The sequence below is a fragment of the Ovis canadensis genome, chromosome 2 (assembly GCF_042477335.2).
Source record: "Ovis canadensis isolate MfBH-ARS-UI-01 breed Bighorn chromosome 2, ARS-UI_OviCan_v2, whole genome shotgun sequence".
NCBI classification, from domain to species: Eukaryota; Metazoa; Chordata; class Mammalia; order Artiodactyla; family Bovidae; genus Ovis; species Ovis canadensis.
In genome coordinates this window covers 176,339,209-176,352,766 of record NC_091246.1, presented here as the reverse complement: position 1 = coordinate 176,352,766, position 13,558 = coordinate 176,339,209, and positions in this window count along the sequence as shown.

Sequence of the window (13,558 nt, the reverse complement as noted above, 5' to 3'; positions counted from 1 at the left end):
TAAGGGTCTAGATCTGATAGATAGAGTGCCTGATGAACTATGGAATGAGGTTCGTGACATTGTATAGGAGACAGGAATCGAGATCATCTCCACGGTAAAGAAATGCAAAAAAGCACAATGGCTGTCTGGGGAGGCCTTACAAATAGCTATGAAAAGAAGAGAGATGAAAAGCAAAGGAGAAAAGGAAAGATATAAGCATCTGAATGCAGAGTTCCAAAGAATAGCAAGAAGAGATAATAAAGCCTTCTTCAGCGATCAATGCAAAGAAATAGAGGAAAACAACAGAATGGGAAAGACTAGAGATCTCATCATTAGACAAGGACACATGTAAATCTCATTACAACTGGCCATCCTGTTATTATGAAAAAGCCAGACTTTATAAAAAGCAGTTATTATGGAAAACAGCTAAGAGAAATCAAATGGGTCTTGACAGCATCACTGAACACTCAAGTGAAACAAAATCTGAAGTTCTTTGTATTTTTTAGCTATGTGAACCAATATAGTATATGTATTATTTAAGCCATTTGCAGTAATTTTTTTTCTTGCTTCCAAAAACATCCTAACAGATACCTTTGCTTCAGAATTAAATAAAAAGAAAACACTTGTTGGACTATATAACAGATTTTACAAGGTATTCTATCTTCAGATATGACTGGATACAGCAACAGTTCCTGGATACAGGAACTGTTTTGTCTCTCTTGAGTCTCTCTTCTACTTAGTTGGACTTATTTTCTGGTTTCATTCAGCAGCCCTCAGATAGTCAAAGGTCTGCTTCTGAAGCAAGGGGTGGAGTGAACAACCCTAGCAGAATACAGTAAAAGTAAAATGAAGGGTAATTTTCTAGTGGCAAATTGCATTAAGTGATCAGAAGAAGAATGGATGAATTCTGGGCAGGAGTAAAAATAGATATCTACTAAATACGGGCAGATCACTTGACTAAAAAGTCCTTAGTTCTAGTCCCAGTTGATCTGTAATCAGTCGATCAGTCTTGTCCAACCCTTTGCAACCCTGTGGACTGTAGCATGCCAGGCTTCCCTGTCCATCACCATCTCCCGAAGCTTGCTCAAACTCATGCCCATCGAGTTGGTGATGCCATCCAACTATCTTGTCCTGTCATCCCCTTCTCCTCCTGCCTGCAATCTTTCCCAGCAACAGGGGCTTTTCTAATTAGTAGGCTCTTTGCATCAGGTGGCCAAAGTATTGGAACTTCAGCTCTAGCATCCGTCCTTCCAATGAATATTCAGGACTGATTTCCTTTAAGATTGGCTGGTTTCATCTCCTTGCAGTCCAAGGAACTCTCAAGAGTCTTCTCCAACACCACAGTTCAAAAGCATCGATGCTTCAGTGCTCAGCTTTTTTACAGTCCAAATCTCACATCAGTACATGGCTACTGGAAAAACCATAGCTTTGAGTAGATGGGCCTTTGTTGGCAAAGTAATGTCTCTGACTTTTAATATGCTGTCTAGATTGGTCATACCTTTTCTTCGAAGGAGCAAGCATCTTTTAACTTCATGGTCGCAGGCACCATCTAGAGTGATTTTGGATCTCAAGAAAATAAAGTCTGTAATTGTTTCCATTGTTTCCCCATCTATTTGACATCAAGTGATGGGACCAGATGCCATGATCTTCGTTTTTTGCATGTTGAGTTCTACTGTTGAGTTTTTGAATGTTGAGTACTATAGTATAATGTAGTATAGTATATTTAGTATACTATCACATCAGAAGAAAATAAAAGTAAACCCTAAAGATTGTTTATGCTAACTACAACTTTGGAAAATTAAGGTTAAAAGAGTTTAAATGACTTTTCCAAGGTCACCTCCAGTGAGCTATAGACCAACTGGGACTAGAGCTAAGGACTTATTAGTCAGGTAATTTCCCTGTAAAAATTGGAAAAAGGTGATATATCAGTAAGAAAGAATAACTCAGTATCTTAGTTAGGTTTCTTACACAGTATAACTCTGGGACTATCACTCTCACTGAGAGGATGATAACATTTTGCTCCTTGCTTCATTTTCGGAGGAGAAAATAAGTACTCCAATTTAGCAAAAAAGTTTTAATCTAGGGAGAAAAAAGTCTCTTCGAATACACCACAGCATAACTCTGTGAAGGTTATTTCTTTATTTCTTGGCATGTTGGCATCTTAATTATCTTAACTGTTAAAGCCACATATGGATTTCTTCTGCTGCCAGATAATCATCAAAAATGAAAAAAGTTGCTTTGATCTTGAAAGAACATTTTAATCACAGGATGAATTAAATACAAGTCAGCAATTTATATCTGACTTGTAGAGCATCTGAAACCCTGAATCTCATCTAAAAAGGCAAAAAAAAAAGAAGAGAAATGAGTAAATATACTATTATTTTTTCAGGGTAAGGAGTCACTTTTCACTGTACTTCTTTCAGTGAATATGTAAATAATTCTTTAATAATAAGAGGCAAAAGAAAGAAATAAAGAGGGTTGCATAATGGCTACAGGTTTGACATATCAAATTCAGAAAGTAATAGGACAAAGAGTGAAATGTTTCTCAAGGGCTTAAATTCAAGGTCCATGAAACCATAAGTGTTGTCCTTTGGCTTCTAGAGCCACTGCATATTTTTTTCATTTGACACTGTCAAAAAGAATTTTAAATACTTTGCAGGCTACTAACAGCTTAGAGTCCCAAAGAGATTTTAAAGGTATCATAAAGATTGTGATAATACTTATTTTTCTTCTTACAGAGTGGGTCAGAGGTTCTATTGAAAAGCCTCTTTAATATAAAATCAATGTAAGAAATTCTCAGATAGGAACTCTATGTAGAACAGACAATTTCTAACATAATGACACCAGATTTTGTCCCAACAGAGGGGTCAAATAGCTACAGTGTGTGACCTCAGTTGCAGTAATTTTATGTCACTCATTTCCATTAGTGGAGGGAGTTGTGTTGCAAGCAGAGAGAAAACATAACTTCAAGTTACTGGTCTTATATATTGCTATTCATGTGGGGAAAAAAAGAGGCATGAGTTTAAATGGAGGTAGACACAGAGCTAGAGTGCAGGTAGACCATTTACTGTAAACAGAAGTGTTTTATTCATATATTCTTTCATTCATCATATTTCTGAATATTTCCTATGAACCAAATTCAGCATTACTCTTTAGATTCGTTCAGAAGTGTTAATGAGGGACATTAAGAACATTCACTGGAAGAACTGATTAGAAAAGTGTAAGAAAACACTTAGCTGTGTGTATATGTGCATACCTGTGTACATGGAATTTGACACAATATTTTTTTTTTCATTGTAACCCGTTTTATTTATTTTTACGTCTTATAATAAATAACTTTTTTAAAATATAAATTTATTTATTATAATTGAAAAGAATACATTTGAATCAGTTCTAATGAGGTGGATGAAACTGGAGTGTATTATACAGAGTGAAGTAAGCAGAAAGAAAACCACCAACACAGTATACTAATGCATATATATGGAATTTAGAAAGATGGTAATGATAACCCTGTACGCGAGACAGCAAAAGAAACACAGATGTATACAATAAATAACTTTTTAAAATTGCAGTGTAATTGTTTTACAATGTTGTGTTAGTTTCTGCTGTACAACAATGTGAATCAGATATAAGTAAACATATATCCCCTCCCCCTTTACCTTTTTCTCAAGTGCACACAGAAACTTCTCCAGGATAAATCACATCCTGGGCCATAAATCTAGCCTTGGTAAGTTCAAAAAAATTGAAATCATTCCAAGCATCTTTTGTGACCACAATGCAGTAAGATTAGATCTCAATTACAGGAGAAAAACTATTAAAAATTCCAACTTATGGAGGCAGAACAACACACTTCTGAATAACCAACAAATCACAGAAGAAACCAAAAAAGAAATCAAAATATGCATAGAAATGAATGAAAATGAAAACACAACAACCCAAAACCTGTGGGACACTGTAAAAGCAGTGCTAATGGGAAAGTTCATAGCAATACAGGCATACCTAAAGAAACAAGAAAAAAGTCAAATAAATAACCTAACTCTACACCTAAAGCAACTAGAAAAGGAAGTAATGAAGAACCCCAGGGTTAGTAGAAAGAAAAGAGATCTTAAAATTAGGGCAGAAATAAATGCAAAAGAAACAAAAGAGACCATAGCAAAAATCAAAGCCAAAAGCTGGTTCTTTGAAAGGATAAATAAAATTGACAAACCATTAGCCAGACTCATCAAGAAGCAAAGAGAGAAAAATCAAATCAACAAAATTAGAAAGGAAAATGGAGAGATCACAACAGAAAACACAGAAATACAAAGGATCATAAGAGACTACTATCAGCAATTATATGCCAATAAAATGGACAACGTGGAAGAAATGGACAAATTCTTGGAAAAGTACAACTTTCCAAAACTGAACCAGGAAGAAATAGAAAATCTTAACAGACCCATCACAAGCACGGAAATTGAAACTGTAATCAGAAATCTTCCAGCAAACAAAAGCCCAGGTCCAGATGGCTTCACAGCTGAATTCTACCAAAAATTTAGAGAAGAGCTAACACATATCCTACCCAAACTTTTCCAGAAAATTGCAGAGAAGGTAAACTTCCAAACTCATTCTATGAGGCCACCATCAGCCTAATACCAAAACCTGACAAAAATGTCACCAAAAAAAGAAAACTACAGGCTAATATCACTGATGAACATAGATGCAAAAATCCTTAATAAAATTCTACCAATCAGAATCCAACAACACATTAAAAAGATCATACACCATGACCAAGTGGGCTTTATCCCGAGATGCAGTTCAGTTCAGTTCAGTTCAGTTCAGTTCAGTCACTCAGTCGTGTCCAGCTCTTTGCGACCCCATGAATTGCAGCACGCCAGGCCTCCCTGTCCATCACCATCTCCCGGAGTTCACTCAGACTCACGTCCATCGAGTCCATGATGCCATCCAGCCATCTCATCCTCTGTCGTCGCCTTCTTCTCCTACCCCCAATCCCTCCCAGCATCAGAGTCTTTTCCAATGAGTCAACTCTTCACATAAGGTGTCCAAAGTACTGGAGCTTCAGCTTTGGCATCATTCCTTCCAAAGAAATCCCAGGGTTGATCTTCAGAATGGACTGGTTGGATCTCCTTGCAGTCCAAGGGACTCTCAAGAGTCTTCTCCAACACCACAGTTCAAAAGCATCAATTCCTTGGTGCTCAGCCTTCTTCACAGTCCAACTCTCACATCCATACATGACCACAGGAAAAACTATAGCCTTGACTAGGTGGACCTTAGTCGGCAAAGTAATGTCTCTGCTTTTGAATATACTATCTAGGTTGGTCATAACTTTTCTTTCAAGGAGTAAGCGTCTTTTAATTTCATGGCTGCAATCACCATCTGTAGTGATTTGGGAGCCCCCCAAAACTAAAGTCTGACACTGTTTCTGCTGTTTGCCCATCTATTTGCCATGAAGTGATGGGACCAGATGCCATGATTTTCATTTCCTGAATGTTGAGCTTTAAACCAACTTTTTCGCTCTCCTTTCACTTTCAACAAGAGGCTTTTTAGTTCCTCTTCACTTTCTGCCATAAGGGTGATGTAATCTGCATATCTGAGGTTATGGATATTTCTCCCGGCAATCTTGATTCCAGCTTGCGTTTCTTCCAGTCTAGCATTTCTCATGATGTACTCTGCATAGAAGTTAAATAAGCAGGGTGACAATATACAGCCTTGATGTACTCCTTTTCCTATTTGGAACCAGTCTGTTGTTTCATGTCTAGTTCTAACTGTTGCTTCCTGACCTGCATACAGATTTCTCAAGAGGCAGGTTAGGTGGTCTGGTATTCCCATCTCTTTCAGCATTTTCCACAGTTTATTGTGATCTACACAGTCAAAGGCTTTGGCATAGTCAATAAAGCAGAAATAGATGTTTTTCTAGAACTCTCTTGGTTTTTCCATGATCCAGCAGATGTTGGCAATTTGATCTCTGGTTCCTCTGCCTTTTCTACAACCAGCTTGAACATCAGGGAGTTCACGGTTCACATATTGCTGAAGCCTGGCTTGGAGAATTTTGAGCATTACTTTACTAGCATGTGAGATGAGTGCAGTTGTGCGGTAGTTTGAGCATTCTTTGGCATTGCCTTTCTTTGGAATTGGAATGAAAACTGAACTGTTCCAGTCCTGTGGCCACTGCTGGGTTTTCCAAACTTGCTAGCATATTGAGTGCAGCACTTTCACAGCATCATCTTTCAGGATTTGAAATAGCTCAACTGGAATTCCATCACCTCCACTAGCTTTGTTCGTAGTGATACACAAATCAATCAATCTAAAACACCACATCAACAGATTGCAAAATAAAAGCCATATGATTATCTCAATAGATGCAGAGAAAGCCTTTGACAAAATTCTACATCCATTTATGATAAAAACTCTCCAGAAAGCAGGAATAGAAAGAACACACCTCAACAAAATAAAAGCTATATATGTCAAACCCACAGCAAACATTATCCTCAATGGTGAAAAATTGAAAGCATTTCCCCTAAAGTCAGGAACAAGACAAGGGTGCCCACTTTCACCACTATTATTCAACATAGTTTTGAAGTTTAGGCCACAGCAATCAGAGCAGAAAAAGAAAGAAAAGGAATCCAAATTGGAAAAGAAGAAGTAAAACTCTCACTGTTTGCAGATGACATGATCCTCTACATAGAAAACCCTAAAGACTCCACCAGAAAACTACTACGGCTAATCAATGAATACAGTAATGTTGCAGGATATACAATCAAGACACAATAGTTTTTAACTTTTTATTTTAAAATAATAAGATTTGTAACATGTCATATAAAAAGTGCCATGCTAAGTCACCTCAGTTGTGTCTGACTCTTTTTGACCCTATAAACTGTAGCCCTCCAGGCTCCTCTGTTCTGGGGCTCTCCAGGAGAGAATACTTCAGTGGGTTGCCATGCCCTTGTCTAGGGGATCTTCCATGCCCAGGGATCGAACCTATGTCTCTTAGGTCTCCTGCATCAGCAGGCCAGGTTTTTACTACTGGTGCCACCTGGGAAGCCCATATAAACAGTACAGAGAATTATTTCTAAGAATCTATATTAAGGAAATAATCAGACATATGTGTACAGGCTTATTAATGAGGATGTTCATTACAGTGCTACTTATGAGCATAACTGAAAATAATTTAAGTGAATATCAATTGAGAACCAGTTAAATACATTAATATCTATTCACATTATTAAATATTTATAGCCATTGAATAATGCATATAAATTAAATATTTATTTATCATAACCTCAATTTTATTATGTAATCTTATGAAAGAAAATGAAAGTGTTAGTTGCTCAGTCCTGTCTGACTGTCTGTGGCCCAATGGACTGTAGCCCATCAGGCTCCTTTGTCCATGGAATTCTCTAGGCAAGAAAATTGGAGTGGGTAGCCACTCTCTCCATGGGATCTTCCTGACTGAGGGATCAAATCTGAGTCTCCTGTATTGCAGGTGAATTCTTTACCATCTGAGGCACCAGTAACCTTACAGACATGTATAAAATTTGAAGGAAGTTTATACCCAAAGAGCTGTTATCTTTAGGTGGTGGTGACTACAGTTTTTTTCTGGATAGTATATTTTCAGGTAGTTGAGCTTTCTCAGATTAAAAGCAATTTGAGGAGTGAATATCAACTAACTGCTAAATCACAACTGTGGATCATAATTCTCTGTTTTTGATGGTATTCTCTCAGTCACATTTAGGTTTACATGTTAGGAGAGAATATGATTGTGTAATGTGATATATTCATGACATAGTAAAGGGCTCACTGCATAAAACTCCATCCTGCTGCTGCTAAGTTGTTTCAGTCGTGTCCAACTCTGTGTGATTCCATAGACGGCAGCCCACCAGCTCCCATGTCCCTGGGATTCTCCAGGCAAGAACACAGGAATGGGTTGCCATTTCCTTCTCCAATGCATGAAAGTGAAAAGTGAAAGTGAAGTCGCTCAGTTGTGTCCAACTCTTAGCGACCCCATGGACTGCAGCCCACCAGACTCCTCCATCCATGGGATTTTCCAGGCAAGTATGCTGGAGTAGGGTGACATTGCCCTCTCCAAAACTCCATCCAATTCCTCTAAAAAAAATTCCTTTTTTTTTTTTTGGCCACAGCTCATGGCATGTTGGATCTTAGTTCCCCAACCAACTGGCATTGGACCAGTATCCCTTGCAGTGGACACACAGACTTAACAGCTGGACCACCAGGGAAGTCCCAGATCCATCTGATTTATTGCTAATGCCTTGAATTCCACAGATGGACATTAGGTTTTAATGTTTAAATGCCACAAAGAAATAAAATAAATGACTTAAATTCACATTATGTGTCAATACTGTTAATACATTCCCTTAAGAGGGGGATTTTGAAGAAGACAGAGGGAGGTAGTTGAAGTTGAACCTGCTTTAAAGAGGGGAAAAAAGACTCTGAGGGAAGTTGCTGGAGATGAAGATAGTCATCACTGATTTCTGATTTTACAGCTTTCCTGAGGGTTGACTTACATTTAGTCATGCAAAAGGATATGCTTTGTGATATTTAAGTATCCCTTTTCAAAATACGAGATTTCATTTTGAATTATTTCTCCTGTTGATTAATCGTCTTTCCCATTAGACTGGAAGTCCCCTGAGGGTGGAGGCTTTGTTTTCTATGCTATTCCAATCCTAGCTCCCAGTGCCTTTGCAAATTAAAAATGTGTCTAAAAATATGTGCGTCAACCTACATTTTTAGAAACAGAAAAGGCTTTGGAGTCAGATAGATCTGGTTATTACGATGGCTTTGTCACTACCACTATGATCCTTTCTTCCTCCCTTCCTTCCTTCACAGCTTCCTTCCTTCCCTTCCTCCTACAAATATTTAATTAGCTAAACCCCAACAATATGAAGCCTTATGTTAAATGCAAGCAAGTTAAAAACCTCATAATCTCTATGTTTTATCAATGACAAAATGAAGATAAAATAGTTCTCAATTCTAGATGGTTGAGAATATTCTGTGCAATGAGAAATTATGCATTTGAGACATCTTGCACCATTTTCACAGTTTCCTAACTTAGTAAATGATAAATGGTAGCTATTAATAGCAATATAGTACTGTATAATAAAGTATTCCTTTTGCACTTATTCATGATTTATATTGCAGATATTTATTGAGTAATTAATCTTCCCTGGTGGCTCAGACGGTAAAGCCTCTGCCTACAATGCAGGAGATCTGAGTTCAATCCCTGGGCCCGGAAGATCCCCTGGAGAAGGAAATGGCAACCCACTCCAGCAATCTTGCCTGGAAAACCCCATGGACGGAGGAGCCTTGTAGGCAACAGTCCATGGAGTCACAGAGTTAGACAAGACTGAGCGACTTCACTTATTTACTGAGTATTCTTGGAGGTCCAGGGATTGTTCTATAGATTGTCAATACAAAGGTGACTAAGACAGAGTTCTGGGCCTCTGGGATCTCAGATCACAGTGAAAAACATACCAAAAGGGCACAAAACCAAGTTACCTGATACACTTTTTACAGCCAAGTTATATGACCCTTCCTCCCCATACTGTATTTTTCAAAAGTGTGATTAAAAAAAAAAAATACTGAAAGCTAAATCAGTCTAAGTCACTCACAGAAGTTGCAGGCTTCTCTTGGGTAATTCTTTACTTGACTGACCTTAGTGTGACAGAATGAAGGGCATCTGAGTGGAAGCAAAGGATGCTGGCTTTTCTGTAGGACTTCAACTTTTTAAGGGAGCATGGTCCTAACTCATTCTCAGTTGACCCAATCAGTACTAGGCTTTGTGTATCAGTTTCTAGAATAGATATGAGTGCTGTCCCATCAAGACTTTGAGGGAAGGAAGGGCCAGGGGCAAGAGACCTAGATTTCTGCAAAAGCAATAGAAAAAAAAGTATATTCAGGGGACATGAAGATGAACAAAATTTAGGAATAAAGTTGAGCTTTACACTGAACATTGAATCAGAATGCACTAGGTAGAATATCAGAAACTGTTCTAGGCATATATTTTAAAAAGCATTGCAATTTTCCTCCTTACTGTCTGTCACTTGTATAATACATGTGTGTGTGCTCAGTTGCTTCAGTTACGTCCAATTTTTGCAACACTATGGACTATAGCCTCCCAGGCTCCTCTGTCCAAGGGATTTTCCAGGCATGAATACTAGCTGGAGTGGGTTGCCATTTCCTATTCCAGGAGATCTTCCCAAACCAGAGACTGAACGTACAACTCTGAGTCTCCTGCATTGGCAGGCGTGTTCTTTACCACTAGCACTACTCAGGAAGCCCTGCCTAATACATGGATAGGACTTTTCTGGCCTAACCTTAGAGCACTGAGGCAGAATCTTGCTACCTGCAAATCCTGAGGTTCCTGGAATGAGAGAACAGAGAAAAGGACTGGAAAAGGCTATCTCAAATCTCCTGATGAAAATTCATAGCAACAGTTTCCAGACAAGTCCTACTATATGTAAACAATTCCTGCTGCCTGCAGTGGCAGATATGTCAGTACCACACTAGTGTGAATGTAGCTGACTTCTCATGTGTGCCTGTGTGCTCAGCTGCTCAGTCATGTCCAACTCTTAGCAATCCCATGGCCTGTAGCCTGCTAGCCTCCTCTGTCCATGGAATTCTTCAGGTAAGAAAACTAGAGTAAGTTGCCACTATTCCAGAGGATATTTCTGACCCAGGGGATATTCCTGACCTAGGGATCAAACTCACATCTCTGATATCTCCTGCATAGGCATGGGGCTCTTTACCTCTGCACCAGCTAGATTAACAATTCAGTCAAAGTAAGGGTGTTGAAGACCCTCCATAATGCATGACTGGAGGGGAAAAATTGGGGAAATTTACTGATTATACAGAAACTTTCTTGTTGAGTCTAAAAAGGGACTATTTGATCGCTGATGAAGTCTTTCTCATTGTCCTTCAAAGAAAATCTCGATCTTCAGAGGCAAATCTATGTGTGCCTGTAAGTGCAGGATTCCTCAATGAAATGTTCTCTTTTAAGCACGAATAGTTCAGAAGGTTGGAGCCAAAGAGAAGCAGCTATCTGCTTTCCCTGTTTCCTAGCTACAGCCCTGAAGTAAGCTCCCACCCAGCTGAAAATGAGTTTTGACTGCGGCAATTATATAGATGTCACCATAAGCTGTTATCTTATCAGATTTTTTTCTTTTCTTTCAGAGTCCCAGCATCATCTTTCAGAGGGACTGGATTACTTAAGATAAAGAGAGAGCTTAGATACATTGCCACAATAAAAACAAAGATGCCTCAGACATTGGCTTTATAATGTTAGCCTCAAATGGAAACTGCTTGAAAGGATACATGAAAATAAAAGCGAACCCAGCTCACTCATTGCTCAAGCAGTAATGATAGTCAGACTTTTCAAAGATTCTGGACACTGACTGATTTATCCATTACAAAGCTTGCATCTTACTTGAGGAAATTCTTTAAATGCAAGGTCAATGCATGCTGCAATGTCTTTTAGTGTCTATTGGGAGAAGTATCTAAAATCTTACCAACACATCTGGATTCTGTGAAGCTTACTCAATGCTTGGAACAAAAATGCACTCATCCAAGAGTGCAATCTCAGTGAATGAGGGCAGACCTGCCACATTTTTGATGAAGACATGGTCTAGGAATGGACAGTAGCCTCTGAAAGACCCCACAAAAGACCAAGCAGGAAAGAAAGGTAATTTACAGTTTTGCACATTTGTGAAAGGGAGGTGGCCTTAGCAAAGTGAAAATGGCATGTTAGCCTTCAGCTACATTTTCCATTAAAGAATGGGGGAGATTAAAAAGCAACACCAAAGAATGCTCAAAGTACCACACAATTGTACTCATCTCACACGCTAGTAAAGTAATGCTCAAAATTCTCCAAGCCAGGCTTCAGCAATCTGTGAACAATGAACTTCCAGATGCTCAAGCTGGTTTTAGAAAAGGCAGAGGAACCAGAGATCAAATTGCCGACATCAAATTGCCGATCATCGAAAAAGCAAGAGAGTTCCAGAAAGACATCTATTTATCCTTTATTGACTATGCCAAAGCCTTTGACTGTGTGGATCACAATAAACTGTGGAAATTTCTGAAAGAGATGGGAATACCAGACCACCTGACCTGCCTCTTGAGAAACCTCTATGCAGGTCATGAAGCAACAGTTAGAACTGGACATGGAACAACAGACTGGTTCCAAATCGGGAAAGGAGTACTTCAAGGCTTATATTGTCACCTAGTTAATTTAACTTATATGCAGAGTACACAATGGGAATGCTGCCCTGGATGAACACAAGCTGGAATTAAGATTGCCAGGAGAAATATCGATAACCTCAGATATGCACTCTTATGGCAGAAAGTGAAGAACTAAAAAGGCTCTTGATGAAGGTGAAAGAGGAGAGTGAAAAGGTTTGCTTAAAGCTCCACATTCAGAAAATGAAGATCATGGCACCCAGTCCCATCACTTCATGGCAAATAGATGGGGAAACAGTGGAAACAGTGGCTGACTTTATTTTTCTGGGCTCCCAAATCACTGCAGATGTTGATTGCAGCCATGAAATTAAGACGCTTACTCCTTGGAAAGAAAGTTATGACCAACTTAGACAGCATATTAAAAAGCAGAAACATTACTTTGTCAACAAAGATCCGTCTAATCAAAGCTATGACTTTTCCAATAGTCATGTATGGATGCGAGAGCTGAACTTATAAAGAAAGCTGAGCGCCGAAGAATTGATGCTTTTGAACTGTGGTGTTGGAGAAGATTCTTGAGAGTCCCTTGCACTGTAACGAGATCCAACCAGTCCATCCTAAAGGAGATCAGTCCTGGGTGCTCATTGGAAGGACTGATGTTGAAGCTGAAACTCCAATACTTTGACCACTTGATGCAGAGAGCTGACTCATTTGAAAAGACCCTGATGCAGGGAAAGATTGAGGGCAGGAGGAGAAGGGGATGACAGAGGATGAGATGATTGGATGGCATCACCGATTCAATGGACATGAGTTTGGGTAAACTCCGGGAATTGGTGATGGTCACAGAGGCCTGGTGTGCTGTGGTTCATAGGTTCGCAAAGAGTTGCACATGACTGAGCGACTAAACTGAACTGGTCTTAGAAAACTTTAACTCAGAAATTTATGATTTGTCAAGATTGGAATTTTGCCCCTGACTCTTCATTTCCTCATCTGCAGGGGAATCATAATGCACTCTCCATTAATACCTGACTTGAAGTGCCTCCCTAGGGCAGGAGTATAGGTACTGCACATTAAGACTTTCTTTGGCTGATGCAAAGTAAGAAGTGCCACATCTCTATATCAGGACAATGTTAAAAAGCAAGAGATTTCCAGAAAAAAAAAAATCTGTTTCTCATTCACAGACTATGGTGAAGCCTTTGACTATGTAGATCACAAAACACTGTGCTAAATTCCTCAAGAGATAAGAGTACTAGACCACCTTACCTGCCTCCTGAGAAATGTGTATGAATTTCAAGAAGCAATAGTTAGAACTGGACATGGAACAACAGACTGGTTCCAAATTGGGAAATGAGTATATCAAGACTGTATATTGTCACCTTGCTTATATGCAGAGGCC